At 41.1% G+C, this 24,219-nt stretch overlaps 1 protein-coding gene across 21 annotated transcripts in view; it reads left to right on the forward strand.

Annotated features, from left to right (window-relative positions):
- Nucleotides 1-24,219, forward strand: part of RAD51B (RAD51 paralog B) — an 851,179-nt gene that overhangs the window by 14,078 nt on the left and 812,882 nt on the right. The window lies entirely within an intron of this gene.

A 24,219-nucleotide genomic window follows, 5' to 3' on the forward strand; every position in this document is an offset into this window, starting at 1 on the left:
TGAGCCAGGGAGTTCAAGGCTGGAGTGAGCCATGGTCACACCACTGCACTCCAGCCTGGGTAACAGAGCAAGACCCTGTCTCAGAAAAAAGAAGGTAGTAAATATTATGAAATAATATTGTGAAACAATTGGGGGAATTAAAAAAGGATCACTCCTTATAAATTAGGAAGGACAATTTGAAATTTTGTTAACACATGGAAAAATTATAGTATTAAACTAGAGTGAGCTATTTTTACTTTCTTTTATAGATAAAATGTCTTCTAGGAAGTGATAGGTTATTGGATTAGTTAATACTGTTGCATAACAAATTATTCCAAAAACTAAGTGGCTTAAAACAATAAACATTGGTTATTTCTTAGTTTCTTTGTGAGTGGCTTAGCTTAGCAATGTTGATGAGAGATGCGGTCATCTGAAGCTTGGTCGGGGCTGTAGGATCTGTTTCTGAGGGGGCCCATTTACATGACTGGAAAACGGGTGCTGGTGGTTGGCAGAAGGCCACAGTACCTCCCGAGGTAGGCTCTCCACAGGCTTCTTGAGTCTTATGACATGATGGCTGACTACCCCCAGGTGAGTGGTTTCGAAGAAGGCAAGATGGAAGTGGTGATATCTTTGGCAACCTAGCTTTAGAAGTTACATGCCCCTACCTCTGCCACTTTTCGTCATTAGAAGTGAGTCATTAAGTCAAACCTACATTTAGGGAAAGGGAAATTAGCGTCTTTTTTTTTTTTTTTTTTTTTTTTTTTTGAGACAGAGTCTTGCTCTGTTGCCTAGGCTGGAGTGCAGTGGCACAATCTTGGCTCGTTGCAACCTCTGCCTCCCAGGTTCAAGTGAGTAGCTGGGATTGCAGGCACGCATCACCACACCTGGGTAATGTTTGTATTTCTACTAGAGATGGGGTTTCACCATGTTGTCCAAGCTGGTCTTGAACTCGTGACCTCAGGTGATCCACCCACCTGGGCCTCCCAAAGTGCTGGGATTACAGGCGTGAGCCACTACACCTGGCCAACCTTTTAAATGAAGAAGTGTCAGGAATTTGAGGACATTTTAAAACCACTGGTTATTTTCCTTGAAAACTGCTTACAATGTGGTGATTTGATAGACTATGTTTATCAATACACTCCTAAGGACTTCTTGCTTGAAAGTTCTAGGGGCATAAATACTTTCAGGAAACTTCTAAACAAGAACAGATTCTTTTATTACATTCTGACAGTCATAATTTAACTGACGATTTTTTTTCCTTGGCGATAGGGACCCTGTTTTAGATACTATACTTTATTTTATTTCCTGTCTTCCAAGAGAGATTTAAAGATTTATATGAACTACGCCTAGCAGATGCCTATTAAATAGTTGGTAATAAATGAGTGAATTAGTTATTAATAAAAATGCACACACACACACACACCCCCTCTGCTTTTGGAATATACTGCCACCAGGTGGTGCCAGAATCGTACGATTTTACATTAACTTTTTGGGCTGAAGTTCCACTTGCTTAAATAAGGTTTATTACACTAGTGATCCAGTCATAAACTTACTTATTTAAATAGCAAAAACATTGAACTTAAAGAAGATTAGCTGGGAAATTCTTTTTACTTTTTAAGTTTTGGAATAATTTTTAATACTTTTTCACTTAGCTTTTATTAATGATTTTTAAAAATCCAAACAGAAGTTACAAGCCTTTTAGGTGTTTTGTTGTTATCTAATTGGCTGACTTGGAATAGGAATATAAGTACTTTGACTCCTTAGTAGGGGCAAATTCTCTCCTTTCTGTTCTAGCTACAGGTAGCCTCTTCAATCTTTTTTGTTTTTTGTTTTTCAACTGAGTACAGAGAGTATATAAATTTATCTTCAAACAAAGAATTTTTTTTTGCTTTTATTACAATTTTTAATTGATACAATAGTTGTATATATTTATGGGGTACAATGTGATATTTTGATATGTGTGTACAATGTATAATGATCAAGTCAGGGTAACTGGCATATCCATTGCTTCAAACATTTATCTTTTTTTTGTGTGTTGGGAACATCCAAAAGCCCGTCTTCTAGCTATTTGAAAACATACAATAAATTGTAAATTATAGTTCCCCTAAAGCGCTATAGAAAACTAACACTTATTCCTCCTATCTTGCTATAATTTTGTAACTGCTAACCAATCTTTGGCTGTCTCCCTCTAACCATCTCAGCCTCTAGTAACCACTATTCTACTCTCTACTTCTATAGGATCAATTTTTTTAGCTTCTCCATATGAATGAGAACATACAATGTTTGTCTTTTTGTGTCTGACATTTTATTTAACCTAATGACCTTCAGTTCCATCCATGTTGTTGCAGATGACAGAATCTTACTCTTTTTTATGGCTGAATAGTACTCCATTGCATGTATATACCACATATTTATCCATTTGTCTGTTGATGGACACTTAGGTTGATTCCATCTCTTGGGTACTGTGAATAGTGCTGCAATAAAAATGGGAGTGTAACTTGACATACTGATTTCATACTGTGTATCATACATGCACATGCACATACACACATGTGGAGGTAAGACAGCAAGCAAAATGATAAAGCAAATTGGGCAAAATGTTAACAGTGGGTGGATGTGGGAAAAGAATACATAGTTCTGTATTCTGTTTTTATTTATTTATAATTTATCTTTATTTTAAATTAAAAAAAAAAATACATAGTCTAGCTGTGTCACCTAGGCTGGAGTATAGTGGCACAGCCCATAGCTGACTGCAGCTTCAAACTCCTTGAATGAAGTGAACCTCCCAAGTAGCTAGGACTACAGGTGTGCACCACCATGCCTGGCTAATTTTTAAAATCTTTTGTAGCGATGAGAACTTGCTATGTTGCCCAGACTGGTCTTGAACTCCTGACCTCAAGTGATCCCTTCTGCCTTGGCCTCCCAAAGTGTTGGGATTACAGGTGTGAGCTACTGTGCCTGGCCTTCTGTTATTATTAACACCATTTTCCTGTAAGTTTAAAATCATTTCTAGATAAAAAAAAACAAAAAACAAACCTGTGATGTTTGCTGTAAGTAGATATTCTTGATCAAAAATAAGGAACTTTCCTTCATTTCCTAGCTAAAATACTAATTTGGTGTTATATTTTATCAAAAGCTTTTTTTTCCTGCATTGATTGAAATGATTATGTTATTTTTCTTTGGTGAGAAACATTTAATAGATTTTTCTGACGTTAAACTACTATTGCATTTTTGGGACAAGTTCAACTTGGTCATGATATATTATCTTTTTTTATAAACTGTTGAATTCAGTTTGCTAATATTTAAGATTTTTCAATATTTAGGATAGATATTGAGCTGTAATTTTCCTTTTAGTAGTGTCTTTGTCTGAATTAGTATTTATCTTATACTAGTTTGGTAGAATGGATTATGGAATATCTCTTTTTTTAATATTCTGCAATATTTTGCATATCATGGGAATTATTTGTTCCTTGAAGATTTGGTAGAACTTGTCTGAAAAATTATCTGATCTTGATCTTTTTCCTTCTTAGAAGATTTTTAAAAAAATTCAATTCCTTTAATGATTATAGGACTACTCACGTTTTCTATTTCTTCTTGATTAGTTTCAGTGAATGAGATTTTTAGGAATTTGTCCATTTTCTTTATATTTTCAAATTTATTATAATAAAGTTATTCATTATAATCTTACCGCTCGTAAATCTGGTTTTACATGTGGTTTTTGTCCCCCTTTCCATTTCTGATATTACTTTGTTTTATTTCTCCCTCTCTTTTAAAAAAAATCTTGTCAGAGGTTTGAGTATTTTTGTCATCATTTTAAAGAACTCAGCATTTTGTTGTTGTTCTTTGTCGGTCCTCTCTATTATTTGTTCGTCTTCTACCTCCTTTATTTCTGCCATTTTCTTATTATCTCCTTTTATTTAATTTTTTGGTGGGTTTTTTTTAAAAATCTAACTTCTTAAATTACACATTTAATCTATTAATTTTCAGTTTTTCTTTTTACTCTGACCTTTTAAGACTGAATTTTTCTTGAAGCATTCTATTTTGATATATAGTATTTCCATTTTTATTCTGTTCTAAAAGTATTGAAACATTCCCATCACAATTGCTTCTTTGACACATGAATCATTTGGAATTTTAAAATATCTAAATTATTTAATTTTAGAAATTTCTTTTAATTACATTATTAATGTAATTGCATTTTTGTCAGATAACTTTGCATGATATTGATTCTTTGAAGTTCCCTGAGACATCTTTTAAGGTTAAGTTTGTGATCAACTTTGATAAATGTTGCATGTGTGCTTGAAAAGAATGATTGTTCTCTAATAATTGGGTGCCCTATTTTATTTTAGGTTCAGGTGGTATATGTACAGGTTTGTTACATTGGTATATTGCGTGATGCTGAGGTTTGGGGTACGATTTATACCATCTCTCAGGTACTGAACATAGTCCCCAGTAGGTAGTTTTCTTAGCCTTTTATCCCCTCCCTTCTTCCTCCTTCTAATAGTCTCCAGTGTTGATTGTTCCCATCTTTATGTCCATCTATACCCAATGTTTAGCTCCCACTTATAAGTGAGAACATGCAGTCTTTGGTTTTCTGTTCCTGTGTTAATTCACTTAGGATAATGACCAAGAGCTGCATCCGTGTTGCTGCAAAGGACATGATTTTGTTCTTTTTATGGCTGTGTAGTATTCCATGGTATATATTTACCACATTTTCTTTATCTACTCTACCATGGATGGACACTTAGGTTGATCCATGTCTTTGCTATTGTGAATAGTGTAGCAGTGAACATACAAGTGCGTATGTCTTTTTGGTAGAGTGATTTGTTTTCCTTTGTGTATATGTCCAGCAATGAGATTGCTATGTCAAATGGTAGCTCTGTTTTCAGTTATTTGGGAAATCTCCAAACTCATTTGCACAGTGGTTGAACTAATTTATATTTCCACCTACAGTGTATAAGCAGTCCCTTTTCTCTTTCTCTGCAGCCTGGCCAGCATCTATTATTTTTTGACTTTTTTGTTTGTTTGTTTTTGAGACAGAGTCTCATTCTGTTGCCCAGGCTAGAGGGCAGTGGCACTTTCAGCTCACTGCAACCTCTGCCTCCCAGGTTCAAGCGATTCTCGTTCCTCAACCTCCTGAGTAGCTGGGATTACAGGTGTGTGCCACCACGCCCAGCTAATTTTTTTGTATTTTTTAGTAGAGATGGGGTTTCACCATGTTGGCCAGACGGGTCTCAAACTCCTGGCCTCAAGTAATCTGTCCACCTCAGCCTCCCAAATTGCTGAGATTATAGGCATGAGCCACTGTCCCTGGCCATTTTGACTTTTTAATGATAACCATTCTGGCTGGTGTGAGATGGTATCTCATTGTGGTTTTTATTTGCATTTCTCTAATGTTTAGGGATGTTGAACATTTTTTCATATATTTGATGGCCACATGTATGTCTTCTTTCGAGAAGTATCTGTTCATGTCCTTTGCCCACTTTTAATGGGGTCATTTTTTGCTTGTTGATTTAAGTTCCTTATAGAATCTGGATATTAGAACTTTGTCACATGCCTAGTTCATGAATATTTTCTCCTATTCTGTAGGGTGTCTGTTTACTCTGTTGATAGTTTCTTTTGCTGTGCAGAAGCTCTTTAGTTAGGTCCCACTTGTCAATTTTTATTTTTGTTACAATTGTTTTTGAGGTCTTAGCCATTAATTCTTTGCCAAGGCTGATGTCCAGAATAGATTTTCCTTGGTTTTCTTCTAGGATTTTTATGGGTTGGGTCTCACATTTAAATTGCTGACCCATCTTTGAGTTAATTTTTGTGTATGGTAAAAGGTAGGGGTCCAGTTTAATTCTTCTGCGTATGGCTAGCAGTTAATCCCAGCAGCATTTATTGAATAGGGAGTCCTTTCCCCATTTTTAATTTTTGTTAACTTTGTCAAAGATCAGAGGTTGTAAGTGTGTGGTTTCATTTCTGGGTTCTCTATTCTGTTCCATTGATCAATGTGTCTGTTTTTGTACCAGTATATGCCGTTTTGGTTACTATAGTTTAAAGTCATGTAGTGTGATGCCTCTGGGTTTGTTCTTTCTGCTTAGGATTGCTTTGGCTTTTCAGATTCTAACTTCCCATGTGAATGTTAGAATAGTTTTTTCTAATTCTATGAAAAATGACATTGGTAATTTGAACCTGTACATTGCTTTGGGAAATAGGCCATTTTAACGGCACTGACTCTTTACATCCATGAGTATGGGATGTTTGTTCATTTGTTTGTATCATCTATGATTTCTTGCGGCAGTGTTTTATAGTTCTCCTTCCAGAGATCGTTCACCTCCTTGATTAGATGTATTCCTAGATATTTTATTTTTTTTGTGTGTAGCTATTGTAAATGGGATTGTATTCTTGACTTGGCTTTCAGCTGGAGTGTTATTGGTGTATAGAAAAGCTACTGATTTTTGTGCATTGATTTCTAGCCTGAAACTTTACTAAAGTCATTTATCAGTTCTGGGAGCCTTTTGGAGCAATCTTTAGGGTTTTCTAGGTATAAAATCATATTGTCAGTGAAGAAAGATGATTTTACTTTTTTTCTGTTTTGATGCCTTTTATTTCTTGTTTTTTTTCCTTTTTGAGATGGAGTCTCACTCTGTCGCGTAGGCTGGAGTGCAGTGGCATGATCTTGGTTCACTGCATCCTTAACCTCCTGGGTTCAAGTGATTCTCTTGCCTCAGCCTCTCAAGTAGCTGGGACTTAGGTGTGCACCAGCACTCCCAGCTAATTTTTAATATTTTTAGTAGAGATGGGGTTTCACCATATTGGCCGAGCTGGTCTTGAACTCCTGACCTCAAGTGATCTGCCCGTCTAGGCCTCCCAAAATTCTGGGATTACAGGCATGTGCCACCGTGCCCAGCCTTATTTCTTTCTCTTGCCTGATTGCTCTGGCTAGGACTTCCTGTACGATGTTGAATAGGAGTGGCAAGACTGGACATCCTTGTCTTGTTCTAGTTCTCCCAAATTTTGCCTGTTTAGAATGATGTTGGCTTGGGTTTGTCATAAATGAGTCTTAGTATTTTGAGGTATGTTCATTTTGATGACTAGTCTGTTGAGGGTTTTTACCATGAAGGGGTGTTGGATTATGCTGACAGCTTTTTCTGTGTCTATGGAGATGATCATATGGTTTTTGCTTTAAATCTGTTTATGTTGTGAATAACATTTATTGATTTGCATATGTTGAACTAGCCCTGCATCCCAGGAATAAAGCTTACTTAATCATGATGTATTAACTTTTTGATGTGTTGCTGGATTCAGTTTGCTCATACTTTCTTAAAGATGTTTTGCATCCATATTCATCAGGGATATTGACCTGATGCTTTCTTTTACATTGTGTCTCTGCCAGATATTGGTGTCAGGCTGATACTGGTCTTATAGAATGAGTTATGGAGGAGTCCCTCTTCCTCAGTTTCTTGGAACATTGTCAGTAGGAATGGTATAAGCGCTTGTTTATACATCTGGTAGAATTAGGCTGTGAATGTGTCTGGTCCTGGGATTTTTCTGCTTGGTAGGCTTTTTGTTACTCATTGAATTTCGGACCTCATTATTGGTCTTTTCATTAGTTTAAATTCTTTCTGGTTCAATCTTGGGAGGTTGCATGTTTCTCGGAATTTATGCATTTATTCTAGGTTTTCTAGTTTGTGTACGTAAAGATGTTTGTAGTAGTTCTCTGAGGGTTTTTTGTATTTCTGTGGGGTCGATGGAATGTCACCTTTGTCATTTCTGATTATTTGGATCTTTTTTTTTCTTATTAGTCTAGCTAGCAGTTTATCTTATATATTCTTTCAAGGAACAAACTCCTTGATTCTTTGATCTTATTATTATTATTATTATTATTTTTGCATCTCAATTTTGTTTAGTTCAGCTTTGATTTTGGTTATTTCTTACCTTCTGCTAACTTTGGGGTTGGTTTGCTCTTGCTTCTCTGTTTCCTTTAGGTGAGATGTTAGGTTATTCACTTGAGAACTTTTGAACTTTCTGATATGGGCATTTAACACTATAAACTTCCCTCTTAACACTGCTGTAGCTGTGTCCCAGAGATTCTGGTATGTTGTACCTTTATTCTCATTAGTTTCAAAGAATTTCTTGATTTCTGCCTTAATTCGTTTGTTTACCCAAAGGTCATTCCGAAGCAGGTTGTTTATTTTCCATGTAATTGTATGGTTTTTAAGTGATTTTCTTAGTATTGATTTCTATTTTTATTGTGCTGTGGTCCAAGAGTGTGATTGGTATGATTGCAGTTTTTTTTTTAAATTTGTGGACAATTGTTTTATGGTTGATTGTGTGGTCAGTGTTACAGCATGTGCCCTGTACAGATGAAAAGAATATATATTCTGTTGTTTTTGGGTGGAGAGTTCTGTAGATGTGTATTAGGTTCATTTGGTCAAGTGTTGAGTTCAGGTCTTGAATTTCTTTATTAGTTTTCTGTCTTAATGGTCTGTCTTATAATGTCAGTGGGGTGTTGAAGTCTCACACTATTATTATGCAGTCTCTTCATAAGTCTCTAAGAACTTGCTTTATGAACCTGGGTGCTCCTATGTTTGCTGCATATATAGGATAATTAGGTCTTTTTGTTGAATTGAATGCTTTACCATTATATAGTGCCCTTCTTTGTCTTTTTTTTAATCTTTACTGGTTTAAAGTTGGCTTTGTCTGTTATAATAGCAACCCCTACTTTTTTCTATTTTCTGTTTGCTTGGTAGATTTTTCTCCATCCCTTTATTTTGAGCTTAGGTTGTCATTGCATGTGAGATGGGTCTCTTGAAGATAGCACACCATTGAGTCTTGCCACTTTGTCCAACTTGCCACTCTGTGGCTTTTAATTGGGGCATTTAGCCCGTTTACATTCAACATTAATATTGACGTGTGGATTTGATATTGTCATTGTGTTGTTAGCTGGTTATTATGCATACTTGTTTGTGTTGTTGTTTTATAGTGGCAACGGTCTATGTACTTAAGTGTGTTTTTGTAGTGGCTGGTGATGGTCTTTCCTTTTTATATTTAACACTCCCTTCAGCACCTCTCATAAGGCAGGTCTAATGGTAACAAATTCCCTTAGCATTTGTTTGTCTGAAAAGGATCTTATTTCTCCTTTGCTTAGTTGGGCTGCATATGAAATTCTTGGTTGGGGCTGGGTGTGGTGGCTCACACCTATAATCCTAGCACTTTGGGAGGCTGAGGCAGGTGGAATGTTTGAGCCTGGGAGTTTGAGACCAGCCTAGGCAACATGGTGAAACCCTGTCTCTACAAAAAATGCAAAAATTAGCCGGGCATGGTGGCATGTGCCTGTAGTCCCAGCTACTCGGGAGGCTGAGGTGGGAGGACTGGTTGGGCCCAGGAGGTCATTCCTGCCGTGACCTGTGATGATGCCACTGCACTCCAGCCTGGGTGACAGAGTGAAACCCTGTCTCTCTCTCTCTCACACACACACACACACACACACAAAATTCATGATTGGAATTTCTTTTCCTTAAGAATGTTGAATATAGTCCTCTAATCTCTTCTGGCTTGTAGAGTTTCTACTGAAAGGTTCACTGTGAGCCTGATGGAGTTCCCTTTGTAGGCGACTTGCCCCTTCTCTCTAGCTGCCTTTAACATTTTTTTCCTTCATTTTGACTTTGATGAATCTGATGACTGTGTCTTGGGGATGATCATCTTGGGTAGTATCTCACAGAGGTTCTCTGCATTTCTTGAATTTGAATTCAGGCCCCCAGCTTTGTTCTCTGGGCCCTTCAGGTTAGGAACCTTCTGTGTTAGAGGGGCCCAGGTGTTCTTGGATCTCTGGCCACAACACTGATGGGTGGTGCCAGCCAAAATGCATTGCTGGGGTGGTGGCAGTGGGATCTGTGCTTGTTAACATGTGCCAAAAGCAGCTGCATTATGGTGGGATGCATGCTCCTTGGCTTGGATGGGGTGCTGGTGGGTGCAGGGCTGCCAGCCTTTGTGTGCATATTCACACTGGTGGCGGTGTTGGCGCAGGGGGTAGTGCAGTGCTGGCAGGTACAGGGCTGCCAGTCTCCATGTGTGTGTTCGTGCTGGTGGCAGTGTGGGGTGGCATGTGGGTCACTGTCCTCCGTAGGTGCGTTTGCACTGGCAATGGCCACACAGTGATGGGGTTACACTCACGTTGCAGCTGTGGCACAGTGGGATGCATGTGCACATGGGTGCTGGCGGTGGAGGGGAGGCGAGGTCTACCCACACGTGCACCAGCAAAACGGTAGGGTGGGGGGTGGGGGCGGGCGTGTGTGTGTTCCTGCTGGCAAAGCAGCACAGAGGTGGCTGTAGTCAGTGGACGGTGTGGGTGGTCTGGTGTGCCTCAGTGGAGGCTGCTCTGCTGGAGCTCTTGACAGTCAGGCACTATCTACCAGTGAAGGACCTATGATGTGGGCCCCCTGGAGGCACCTCGGTTGGACATCTGAGGGTACACTGCAAGTGTGCTCTACCAGGTTGTCTGGGAGAGGCCAGCAGACAAGGGGTGCTTCGACTGGACTGGCCCCATTTCATATGCAAGACTACCACGATCTGTTCAGATTTGACAATTCCTCTAAGGCTAAAGTCTCCTAGGAGAGCATGGTGAGCCTTGGGTGATGGACAACCCTGGTTGTGCTCCACTGCAGACATTACTGCACCAAACCCTCTGGGTTCCGCACTGCAGTCCTACCCCTACCACCTCTCTAAGCACCTCTCCCAGCCAGCTCAAGTGTCCACGCCCTGGAGTGGTCATGGGGTCTCCTGCTGCTAGGATTTCAGAGGTCTGTGGTGAGAGGGGTTTGTTTTTCATCTCTTCAACTCACCTCTTCCTCAGGAGTCCTTGGGGGCCAGAAGTAAGTCTTGGTGTCCTCCGTATGCACGTTTGCACTGCAGTGGCCACGCAGTGGTGGGGTTACACTCACGCCACAGCTGTGGCAGAGTGGGATAGCCCAGTGCAGGGTTTGCAGCTTCTTCTTTCTTCAGCCCAGCATCTGTATCCTCCCTCTGTCAATTCTCATTGCCTTCCCTCCAAAGATCTCAGAATGTGCCAGTCTTCCCAAAGTCCTTGTCACTTGGTGGCATGTGTTCCTCCTGGCTGCATCTAGTTGGCCATCTTGCCCCAGAGTCTTTTCTCTAATTTTAGGCATTTATTTTCTTCTGGTAGTTTTGGGGTTGGTTTATTCTTTTTTTTTCCTAATTCCATTAGGTGCAAAGTTAAAATGTTAATTTGAAGTCTTTCTAACTTCTTGATGGAGAAATTTAGTGTTATAAACTTTCCTCTTAATACTGCTTTAGCTGCCTCCCAGAGATTTTGGGAAGTTGTGTTCCTATTTTCATTAATATCAAAGGATATTTTTTGATTTCTGCCTTAATTTCATGTTCACCTGGGAGTTATTCAGGAGCAAGTTGTGTCCTTTCCATATTTGTGTAGTTTTGAGAGATCTTCATGATACTCATTTTTATTTTTTTGGCACTGTGGTCTGATAGTGTGCTTGGTATGATTTCAATTTAAAAAAATAATTATTGACACTTATTTTATGACCAAACATGTGGTTGCTCTTAGAATATGTTCCTTGTATAGATGAGAAGAATGTATATTCTGTGGTTGGTGTGTGGATCATTCTATAGATATCTGTTAGGTTTGTTTATTTATTTATTTATTTATTTATTTTTTTGAGACGGAGTCTCGCTCTGTCACCCAGGCTGGAGTGCAGTGGCCGGATCTCAGCTCACTGCAAGCTCCGCCTCCCGGGTTCATGCCATTCTCCGGCCTCAGCCTCCCAAGTAGCTGGGACTACAGGCGCCCGCCACCTCGCCCGGCTAGTTTTTTGTATTTAATAGAGACGGGGTTTCACCGTGTTTGCCAGGATGGTCTCGATCTCCTGACCTCGTGATCCGCCCGTCTCGGCCTCCCAAAGTGCTGGGATTACAGGCTTGAGCCACCGCGCCCGGCCCTATCTGTTAGGTTTAATCGGTCAAGTGTCAAGTTTAAGTCCATAGTTTCTCTGTTATTTTTCTGCCTTAATGATCTTTCTGTCACTGTCAGTGGAGTGTTGAAGCCCCCCGCTCCCGCAGTTTTTGTGTGGCTGTCTAAGTCTTTTTATCAGTCAAGAAGAACTTGTTTTATGAATCTGGGTGTTCCAATCTCGGATGGGTATATATTTAGGATAGTTAAGTCTTCCTGTTGGATTGTATACTTTTTGTTGTTGTTGTTAAGATGGAGTCTCGCTCTGTCGCCAGGCTAGAGTGCAGTGGCACGATCTCTGTTCACTCCAACCTCCGACTCCCTGGTTCAAGTGATTCTTCTGCCTCAGCCTCCCGAGTAGCTGAGATTACAGGCACGTGCCACCACACCCAGCTAATTTTTGTATTTTTAGTAGAGATGGGGTTTCACAATGTTGGCTAGGATGGTCTCAATCTCCTGACTTCATGATCTGCCTGCTTCGGCCTCCCAAAGTGCTGGGATTACAGGCATGAGCCACTGTGCCTGGCTGGATTGTACCCTTTATCATTATGTAATACCCTTCTGTGTCTTTCTTAGTTATGGTTTAAAGTCTGTTTTATCTAGTATAAGAATAGTGACTTCTACTTGTTATCCATTTGCCTGCTGGCTCTTTTTTATCCCTTTTAACTTTGAGCCTTACTTACATGTCAGATGGGTCTCTTGAAGACAACAGATGGTTGAGTCTTGTCTTTTTTTTCAAGCTTACCATTTTGTGTCTTTTTAGTGGGGTGTTTAGCCCATTTACATTGAAGTTTAGTAATGATATATGAGACTTTGATCCTGTCATTGTGTTGTTGGCTGGTTATTATGTAGACTTGATTGCGTAGTTACTTTATAGTGCCTGTGGGCTATGTACTTAAGTGTGTTTTTGTGGTAGCTGGTGTTGTTCCTACCATTCCATTTTTAGCACTTCCTTAAGGACCTTTTCTTAAAAGGTTGTTCTAGTTGAAACAAATTCCCTCAGTGTTTTCTTGTCTGAGAAGGGATTTATTTATTTTTCACTTATGAAGCTTAGTTTGTAGGAAATGAAATTCTCTGTTAGTATTTCTTTTCTTTAAAGACACTGAAAATAGGTCCCCACTCTCTTCTGACTTGCAAGGTTTCTGCTGAGATGTCTGGTGCAAGCCTGATGGGGTTCCTTCTGCCCGTGCATTACCGTTTTCTCTTGCTGCCTTTAAGACTTTTTTCTTTTGCGTTGACCTTGGTGAGTGTCTGTGTGCCTTTGGGATGGTCGTTATGTTGTCTGAATTTCTGTACCTGGATATCTATATCTCTAGCAAGATTAGGGAAATTTTCTTGAATTATTCCATCAAGTATGTTTTCCAGGTTGTCAACTTTTTCTCCTTCTCTCTCAGAAATGCCAATAATTCATAGGTTTGGTTGCTGCTTTATGTAATCCCACACTTATCAAAGACCTTGTTCATTTTATAAAATTCTTCATTCTTTTTTTTTTTTTTTTTTTTTTTTGAGATGGAGTTTTGCTCTTGTTGCCCTGGCTGGAGTGCAATGGCGCAAACTCAGCTCACTACAACCTTCATGTCCTGGGTTAAAGTGATTCTCCTGCCTCAGCCTCCCGAGTAACTGGGATTACAGGCATGCACCATCACACCCAGCTAATTTTGTACCTTTTTAGTAGAGGCGGGTTTTCACCATGTTGGTCAGGCTGATCTCAAACTCCTGACCTCAGGTGATCTGCCCACCTCGGCCTCCCAAAGTACTGGGATTACAGGCGTGAGCCACTGTGCCTGGCCTAAAATTCTTTTTCTTTACTTTTGTCTGTATGGGTTAGTTTGAAATATTCTGCTTGGTCTAGTCTATTGATAAATCTTTCAATAGCTTGACAATCATAAAGTGAAGTTTTTAGTTCCAGAAGCTCTAATTGATTCCTTTTTAAGATGTTTATCTCTTTTTTCATTTCCTGGATTGTTTTAATAGTTTCTTTGTGTTGATTTTCAGTCTTTTCTTTTATATCTTTGAGTTTCTTTCAATCCATGCTTTGAATTATTTATCTGACATTTCTGAGTTGCCATTTTGGTTGGGGACCATTTCTAGAGAGCTACTGTGATTCTTCAGTGGTGTTACACAAATCGGATTTTTCTGGTGTCAAAATTCTTATGTTGCTTCCTTCTCATTTGTAGGTGTTAGCACTTGTAAATTTTTGTTTTTTGAGACAGGTTCTCACTCTTTCACAATCACACTCTTTCACTTCACAGGCTGAAGTGCATGAATCATGTCCCACTGCAGCCTCGACTTCCCAGGCTGAAGCAATCCTCCTGCCTCAGCCTTCTAAGTAGCTGGGACTGTAGGTGTGTGCCATCATGCCTGGCTAATTTTTTAATTCTTTGTATAGACAGTGTCCCACCATGGTCTTGAACTCCTGGGCTCAAGTAATCCTTCTGCTTTGGCCTCCAGGGTTGGAGTGCTGGGATGGATTATAGACATGAACCACTGTGCCTGGCTGGCACTTCAAATTTTTGGAGATATTTTCATGCAGGTAGGGTTTTCTTTCCCTTTCTTTTCTTGTGTTAATATTGTTGTTTTCCCCTTTCCTTTCCCCACTCACTAAAGGGTGTGACTTAAGAGTATGTCGAGTAGGGTCTTTTGTCTTTGTTTCCATGGCCTTATGTTCTGTCAGCAGGTTGTATATTGGACTGTAGAGTTCATCCTATGGACCGGTAGATGATGCTTATGGGTGAGAGTCAGGGGTGGTGGAAGCAGACAGTTATGTACTTGATATTTGTTTACTGTGAAGAGTTCTCTGTTGTTTCAGGTGATAGGCTAGACTGTGGAGTGCTTCATACCATGTACTTCCCATTTTATGGGAGTGCTGGGGACATAGCTGGGTAGACTGGATCCCCTGGCTTGTCCACAAATACCCCTATGTCAAGTGTAGTCCCCAACCCTTATGAGGGTGGCAAGGAAAAGCTCCTAGTGAATTGTGCCACAGTCTCTGCAGGAGTTTAGGTTGCTACATGAGCCCCTTCTAGATAGGCTGGAATGTAGATTGTTGCCCAGTCACACCCTTGTTCTAGAGCTCTTGACTCCTGAATCAGGCACACACTGCAGCCTATCTCCAGACCACCATATGGTTGAGAGCCTTAGGAAATGTCTAATTTTTGACTCTCCAGGGGAGTGGTTTTTGGGGCAGAACTTCATCACTTAGCTTAGTATAGGTAGCTGTGTGGCTCCTCTGCTCTCCAATGTTATGATTCTTCTTCATTTAAGAGCGGGGTTGGGGGACTCCATCTTTGGGCCTCTGCAGCGGTGTGTTGGTTGTGGTGGTGTTGGCTGGTTGTGTCTGTCCATCCAACCTCAGGCAATGGGAGATGTCATAAAGCACTAGCAAAATTGGAATAGGGTAGGGAGATCTGTAACTCCCTAGCCCCTAGATGGCCAGCTGGACCTCCTGTATGAATCTTGATGGGGTTGGATTTTTGGGGAGCCTCAGGTCCTGACTGTGATGGGAAGGGGTGAGGGCTGATACCTGGGTGAGGGGCTGAACTCTCAGGCAGGGCACTTAGGTGGTGGGAGCCCCAGGGAAGATCACTGGTCTGTGGGGGTAATGTTTTTGATAGGGCTCTGGGCCATGACTGAAATGGTCATGTGGGGGTAGGGTAGGTGCAGTGGATGCCAGAAGGCAGCAGCCCTGGTTTGGGAGGGGGCAGTGGAGGAAGGGGGTCATGTGGAAAGCAGTCTGGCCACCTCTCTGAAGGGTAGCTGCTGGCACTGGAGTTTCTCTCTCTAGCCTGGAGGCAGCAGGGGTGCCCACGGCAGAGGACCTGTTCCATTGCCTTTGAGAGTGATGGTGGTGGGGGGTGCACCTGGGAAGAGGGAATGGGGAGCAGGTTGGGTACTCCTCTCTGCTGTTGGAGGTGCTTGAAAGCAATCAGGCTCTTTGTTCCCTCCCTAGCCTAGAAGTAGCAAGGGTGGGTACTGCAGCAGCTGCAGTGGCAGAGGGCCTGTCAGTTGCCTTTGGAAGCTCCACCCAGAGAAGCAGAGCCACTACTCACTGAAGTGATCATGTGGGGATAGGGGTGGCTGTGCTGGGGGCCCAAGTCAGGAGGCCCTGCCCTGTGAGGAGCAGCATGGGGCTGGGCCTCTGAGACAAAAGAGTCTGGCCACCTTTCCTGAAGGCAGCTGCATCCTCCTGGAGGTCTACTTGCTCTCAGGCTCTTCACTCCCTCCCCAGCCTGAGGGCAGCAGGAGCAAGGACCTGGGAGAGGCAGTTGCAGTGAGCCTGTCAGTTACCGCTGGGAGCTCTGACCCAGTGAAATACAGAGCCAGAGCCATGACCGACTGACCGGAGTGCTCAGGTGGTAGTGGAGCGGGTATGCTGGGGGCCCAGGCCAGTGGCCTTGCCTGGCAAGGAATAGCAGAGGCAGGGCCTGCAGTCTGACTGCTCCTAAGCTCTGTGGATGCGGCTTCTATCCTAGAGTTATGCGAAAGAGCTTGGCCTCCCTTGGTGGGGCTATGACTGCTGGCACCAGGGAACTGAGGGATCCAAGGTCGGTGGGAATCCCCGACTCCATGTGGGGTTGAGCTTCCAAGATGGCCTCCTTACATGGCTTACGTGGCTGGGAAGTTTGTCCTGGCTGTAGGCAGTTCTTTGCAGTGTGAACCTCTCCACAGGACTGCTTGAGTGTCTTCATGACACAACAGCTGACTTTCTGTGGAGTACGTGATCCAAGAGTACAGGGTAGAAATGACAATTTCTTTTAAGACAAAGCCTTGGAAGTTACATACCATCATTTCTGCTGTATTCTGTTAGTCACAGACAAACCTAATACAGTGTGGGAGGAGACTACAGAAAGGCATGAATAACAAAGGTGAGTACCATTGAGTCTTAGAGGCTGCCTACCACTAATATATGCATGTGTGTATACATATGTATGTATACATGTGTGTATGTGTATAATTTTAAAAAAATTTATGACCATTCTATTCTCAGAAATGTTGTAGTAGGCAGAATTTCTTAAATGGCCTCTCAAAGATGTTCTGCCCTAATCCCTGGAACCTTTGAATATGATGAGATATCACTCCCATGATTATTATATGTTATATGGCATAGTTGACTTTAAGATGGGGAGATTATTTGGATCTAATCATATGAGCCCTTAGAAGTAGTGAGCTTTCTCTGGCTGTTAAAAAGGGGAAGGAAGAAAAGTTTAAAACCTGAGAAGGACTCAGGATGCCATTGCTGCCTTGAAGATGGAGTGGCCATGATTGAAGGAATGTAGGCAGCCTCTAGAAGCAGTGAACGGCCCTGAGATGAGAGCAAGAAAGGGACCTCAGACCTAGAACTGCAGAGAAATAGATTTTGCCAACAGCCTGAATGAACTTGGAAGTTGATACTTACTCCCAACCTCCAGATAAAAGCCCAGCTCACCTGAGATCTTGATTTCAACCTTGTAAGACCTTGAGCAGAGAACCTAGCCAACCCTATCTGGACTTCTGACCTATAGAACTGTAACATAATAAATGGATGCTGTTTAAGCTGCCAAGTTTGTGGTAATTTGTTATGAAGCAGTAGGGAACTAATAAAATACAGGTGTCAATGAAGGTGCCTAATTAACTGCATTGCACAATCTTTGTTTCTGGTTAAAAGGTCAAGACTAGCGTCCTAGATAGATGTCAGATAGATCTGGTGGGTGGGTGGGGTAAGGCAACTGATCGAGTGAACTTACAGTGGATCTGGAGATTGAGAGAGTAAGAATCAATTTGGAAATATTTTGCTGTCATTTTTATAGTTGCTCTTTCCTGACTTTAACTTCAAAATTTCTTAGGTATTTATCATCAGTTTTGACTTACGTGAATGTCACTGAACCTGGGTATACTTACATATTCTGTTACAACACCAAGATGAAAAGTGGAAGTAGAGAAGTACTATTCATTCCTAAAGCAGAAGCAGCAGAGGAGAAATCAGAGACACCAACTCTGCTGAACTGCTGAAGGAAGTGAACTACAGGGCATTGTTCCATTCCCTGAGAAGAGCAAACTCCTCAAAGTTTGTATTATGTGGAGATCAAATCAGTTTGGTAGCCTTCTCATATGAGGTAATATAGATCAGTGTTCCCTCATTCATTTTTTCATTCTTGTCTCCTAAGAAGCCTTTTAAACAATTTTTTCTTAACCACACCCTCCAGTGAAATTTTTCTACCACCCATATACTGTGTATCTCTTTTTGTACTGTATAAATATCTGTGCTTTATACATAAAAGAGTAAAATCTTCCCCTTCCTCCGAAACCAACTTTTACCCTTGGGGTTAATATCACCCATGCTAAGAATGCATGAGATAGATGCTATTGTGAACAGGTAAAATTAAAGTTGTATTTAAAGATACAGGTGAGGCGCAGTGGCTCACACCTGTAATCCCGGTACTTTGGGAGGCTGAGATGGGCAGATCACTTGAGGCCAGGAGTTCGAGACCAGCCTGCCCAACATGGTAAAACCCCACCGTTACCAAAAATACAAAAAGTAGCTGGGTGTGGTAGCATGCGCCTGTTGTCCCAGCTACTTGGAAGGCTGAGGCAGGAGAATCGCTTGAATCCAGGAGGCAGAAGTTGCAGTGAGCTGAAATTGCGCCACTGCACTCCAACCTGGGCAACAGAGTAAGGCTCCGTCTCAAAAAAAAAAAAAAAAGAATTCGAAGATATCATCAAAAAAGGTATTTTCAGCCAGGTGTGGTGGCTCATGCCTATAATCCCAGCACTTTGGGAGGCTGAAGCAGGAGGATCGCTTGAGACCAGGAGTTTGAGACCAGCCTGAGTAACATAGCAAGACCCTAGCTCTACAAAAAGTAAAAAAAAAAAAAAAAAAATTAGTTAGGTGTGGTGGTGCATGCCTGTAGTCCCAGCTACTTGGGAGACTGAAGCAGGAAGATCACTTGAGTTCAAACCTGCAGTGGACTATGATTGCACCACTGTACTTCAGCCTGGGGTGAGATCCTGTTAAACAAATGTTATTTTCATACTGTAATATAATCTAGAATACAGGACCAGAGAACTCAGTTCAACACAGAGAGATGTAATATCTGCATAGTTCAACTCGTGTACCTCTAGGATAGTAAAACGGAAGCACTGCTAAATCTGTGCAATGCTAAGAATGATGACTACATCTGGATCCTTGCTCTAAGTAATTAGAAGTGACATAGCACATTTCTGCATTATTTGTATTTCTGGAGTCATTTCTATACTTTGTTCATGACTTTGGGAGCTGAGGTATCTGCTTTTAGTGGAGCAGTTTGGTTTTGGAAGTGACTCCCCTACTATTCCCAAATGTTAGAGACAGGATGACAGAGTTCTATTTTAGCATCTTAGTTTTTTCTTTTCTTTTTTTTTTTTTTGAGACAGAGTCTCGCTTTGTCGCCCAGGCAGTGGGCACAATCTCGGCTCACTGCAAGCTCCGCCTCCCAGATTCACGCCATTCTCCCGCCTCAGCCTCCTGAGTAGCTGGGACTACAGGCGCCCGCCACCACACTCAGCACATTTTTTGTATTTTTAGTAGAAACAGGTTTTCACCATGTTAGCCAGGATGGTCTCGATATCCTGACCTTGTGATCTGCCCACCTTGGCCTCCCAAAGTGCTGGGATTACAGGCGTGAGCCTCTGCACCTGGCCAGCGTGTTAGTTTTTTTCTTGGAACAATTTGTATTAAAGTTATTTTTATAATTGGCAGGATTAGCTGTGGCCTACATGACCACAGGAAATAATAAGGCAGGGGTTGTAAACTCAAATGCCTATAAGCACGAGCCGTGTAATAGAAGTACATGAAACAGTTAAGTGTAAGACATAGATACTTTATTAATTGATTTCGGCTGCTGACAACAGCAGCAAACATTTATTTTTTTGCTCATGGGTCTCCAGGTCTGCAAAGGTGGATCCTGTCTTCTTCAGGCTGCAGTCAGGTTCAGATGTGCCCCACAAGTTGTAACAGCAGCAAGAAAACCAGAGAGAGATTTCAAATGGATGTTCTTTGAGTACAGTCTGCTGACATTCGTTTATCCTGCCCTATGTTTTGAAAGGCGGATAACCAGGCCTCTGTTCTAATACAGGCGTTTAGCATATGTGGTTGATTGGACCATTGTTCCCAATTCTTCACTTACTCTGTAATTTAGAAATAAACATTCTGCTCTGTAATGGTTTACTGGGGTCTTTTATGTGGCACATGTTCAGTAACTGTTGTTAAATGAATGATTATATCCCTTAATACTGTTTGATTTTTGTTAATGGTGGAACTTGGGGTACTTGTCATTTCCATTCCCTTCTGCTTTTTCTGCTCTTTTCCCATCCCTACTCTTCTTCCCTCCCTTCCCATTTACTTCCAAAACAGCAGCGATCAATATGAAAAAGGAGGGAGTGGTAGAGAGAATCCAAGACATAAACTCTTCCACATGTTGGTGTAAAGTAATTTAAGATCAAGGTTTCTTTCACAAGGCAAAATGCAACCTGGCCTTTCTGAGATTCTTTCTTTTTTTTTCTTTTTGTGGTTTTGGCTTTCGGATTTAGAATGTTAGTTATTTTAAAAATGAGTTATGTAGGTCTGAAGACCAACTCATATTTCTACATAATTGTTGAGCAAATGGAGACAAGTAGTTAGATGCTGGAGGTCATTAAAAAAATATTTTTTTAATGAAGCTTTTTAAAAACATGCTCACTGGTTTCAGATCAGAGCCAGGCATCCTTAAATTGTCTTCTGCCAGGTATTGGCTTGGCAGATTACCCTGTTCAGTTGCCCTCATCTTGAATGTGAGGAGAGTTAACTTGATAAGATTTTAGGTCCTAACTGGTCCAGATTTTACATTCCTCTCAGCCATGTAAATTTTAAGATGAGGAGGCTTCATTTTTACTTTAGTACAATTAGACTTTTTCTTGGGAATAATTCTCTTTCCTCTTCAAACCAATTGTTAACATTTGCTCCCTTGCTGATATTTGAGTGATGTTCACTACTGACTTTTTTCTAGTTCTTTTACATTTCTCAAGCAGGTTGTTGAAACTTTGGCTCTAACTATATGAAGTGAATTGCTTTTTTTACTGGTGTTTTTGGTGTGTAAATATTGTATTCAGTCTGAGTTTCCAAGAAGCAAATAACAGCCTATTCTGGTTTGGCATGTTTTCTCTTTCTAACCACCATTGGGGTAGAAGCTGGGAACTGAACACAACTTGAAATTTTGTGGTTTGGGTGCTAGAATTCAGAGCTAGACTATCTGAAGCTAAAAATTATTAATGTTGAAATGTTTTCACCCACTAAATAAACCTGAAAAAACAATGAAATTTAACTCCAGGCAGCCCATAAAATCACATATGGTATAATTTTTTTGAGTCTAGGAAGAGAGGAAAAAAATTTGTGAACAGGATCTGAGATTGCTAAAAAAATTAGAAATTGTTTATTATAGTTTAAAGTAAATGCTACTATCCAAACTTGAATTCAAACTCAACAAATAAACCAACCCAGAAATCTCTTACTGTTATTCACATGTTTTATTTTCTTCAAGACTATACTGAATCAGCACATACAAATGATGAAGTAGGGAAAATGCCAGTTGCCCTTGTTTAACTTTTCCGCTATTGTTCACATGTTTTCTTTAAAGATGGAATAGTAAAGTAATACTTTACATTTTCAAGGTACTTGATACTTTACTGAATATTTCCAAATATATCATCTTAATTAAAAAATGGCTTGTTTCACCCTTTTAAAAATCACAAAGTATTTAACAGTTTTAAGCTCATTAAATCTGAGAACATATCTAAAACCTGGCATATGGATAGTATGTATAGAAAGGCTAGTCCTTTGTTCTTCTGCTAGTTAGCACTCTAATGATATTAATGATGGAAGATTTTTCTCAGCCCCTTTGCTGGACTTGTGACAGGGGTACCCCATTTACTTGGCCTGCCATGCTCAACCCCTTGTAGGAGGGAGCACTTGAGTGAGCAAGTGTGGGATCTGGCTGGCTGCTCCAGGTGCTGGCAGGAGCAAGCTTCATGCCCAGGTGTGAGTGAGCGAGTGCGGGATGTGACCAGCATGGCTCCGAGTGCCAGCAGGAGCAAGCTCTGTGTGGGGTCTATGGCCAGACTAGGCATGAGCTAGCGAGGGTGGGATCCGGCCAACCACTCTGGGAGCTTCCAGGAGCAACCTCCATGAAGGGCCCATGGAAGAACCCAGGTGAGGGTGCCTGTGACCCCGAATCCCCAGAGTGGGTGTTACAGTGCTCTCTTAGTTCTGCCCTCTGCAGATGGTGGTGTGTTAGCAGCTCAGTTGGCCCCTTACCTCATTATGTGGGGCAGTTGCCCTCTGCTGGCGAGGGCAAAGGGCCAGCGTGACAGCATTCTGGGTACCCGCACTTGGTGGGCCCCGTCTGGCATCCAAGAAGAATGAGGTCAATTGGACAATTGAAGGATAGTGAAGGCGGATAATTTTATTGAGCGATGAAAATGACTCTCAGTGGAGAGGATAGCTAGAGAGGGGACCAGAAGGGCAGGTCATCTTCCCCAAAGTCGAGTCATCTCTTCCCCGAAGTCCAGCTGTCTTCCCCAAAGTCTGGCCATCTCCCTTAAGTCCGGCTGTCTCCTCCTGTACTGATTGAGTTTGGGTTCTTTATAGGTACAGAATGGGGAGTGCATGCTGATTGGTTTGTAATTATGCAAAAAAGTTTAAAGCAAGGACACCACTCAAAGGTGGGCATGACAGTGTAGAAAACCAATTAGGAAAGGGTGGGTGTATGTAAAATAGGTGAAGGGTGAGAGGATCAGTCCACAGGAAAGCATGCCAAACAGGAAGATGAGTTCTCACTCTGGTCAGGGGATTTAACCTGTAGCTTGGCTTTCAGGCTTTGAACTGTATCTGGCTTGGAGGTGGGGTTTCACCAGGTACCTGGCCCTACCCTATCTGCCTAGGCACTTGACTGCCTCCTGTTGCTATCATTAGTAAGCATAAGCATTTCTTTGTTTCAGGATCCACTTTCAACTTTTACTGACAGAAGTTTCCCTTGCTCTCGTATCTGGTGACTAACTTGATCCATGTTGTTTTTGAAAATGAAGAAAGTTCCATAAAAAATGTTTAGAGCTCTGAATTTAGACTAGCATTCTCCAAAGCAGGGTATGTAAAATGTTTCATTAGGTTGTGGGAAGAAAATATTAAAACTTTTATTATTTCAATCTAACAAATGAAATTTAACTTCATTAACGTTTAATCAGTGGATCAACACTGACATCCTCACTTGGTCTGTGTGTCAGGCTGTTAGGTATCAGTTACAGTGCACGAGGAAAGCATGCAGGGGTTGACAGAGGCCCCTTGCTGCTACCTTTATTTTCAACATCCTGGGATGAATTATAAGTCTGCATATATCTAGTTAGGTGGATGTATGGATTTAACGAAATCAAAGCTTGCAAAACAGATAAATGGCAAGAAAGATTCCTGCAAAGAAACTGTAAATTGTATGCAGTACTAATAATGAGAGTGGAAGTGAGCCACACACATGTATAGGTCAGAGCAGATGCTTCTCCTATGATACTCATGAAGTAAAAATCAACAACAATCTAATCTCAGCTGAGAAGATGTCCAGAAAAAGTGAAATTATAAGCAAGACAATTTGATAGATGGAATTATATTCATTATTGTTAACCAAGAAATACTTTCTGATATTTTATTCCCTTGAAATACTGGCTAACGATAGTAGGAAGCCATCATAATGAACATGTGGGACAGGAAGATAAACTGACAAAAGTTTTTCCATGACATTTAAAGTTATGTTATACATAACTCAGTATCTAGAAAAATGTCATTAAAATTAATGATAGATTAATTTTGTGCCTCTTTTGTGTTTTGTTAACAGCAAAAGACCAAATACAGTACATTATTAGTAACATTAGGGACACACTTGCTCATAAAATGGATGAAATAAAACATAGGAAACAATATGGCAACAATTTAAATGATTTTTTTTTTTAAGACTAGGAGTTTTGCTCTTGTTGCCCAGGCTGGAATGCAATGGTGCGATCTCAGCTCACTGCAACCTCCACCTCCCGGGTTCAAGTGATTCTCCTGCCTCAGCCTCCCGAGTAGCTGGGATTACAGGCATGTGCTACCACGCCTGGCTAATTTTTTGTATTTTTAGTAGAGACGAGGTTTCTCCATGTTGGTCAGGCTGGTCTCAAACTCCTGACCTCAGTGATCCGCCCACCTCAGCCTCCCAAAGTGCTGGGATTACAAACGTGAGTCACCGTGCCCAGCCTTA

This window comes from Macaca mulatta, chromosome 7 (assembly GCF_049350105.2).
Source record: "Macaca mulatta isolate MMU2019108-1 chromosome 7, T2T-MMU8v2.0, whole genome shotgun sequence".
Classification (NCBI taxonomy): domain Eukaryota; kingdom Metazoa; phylum Chordata; class Mammalia; order Primates; family Cercopithecidae; genus Macaca; species Macaca mulatta.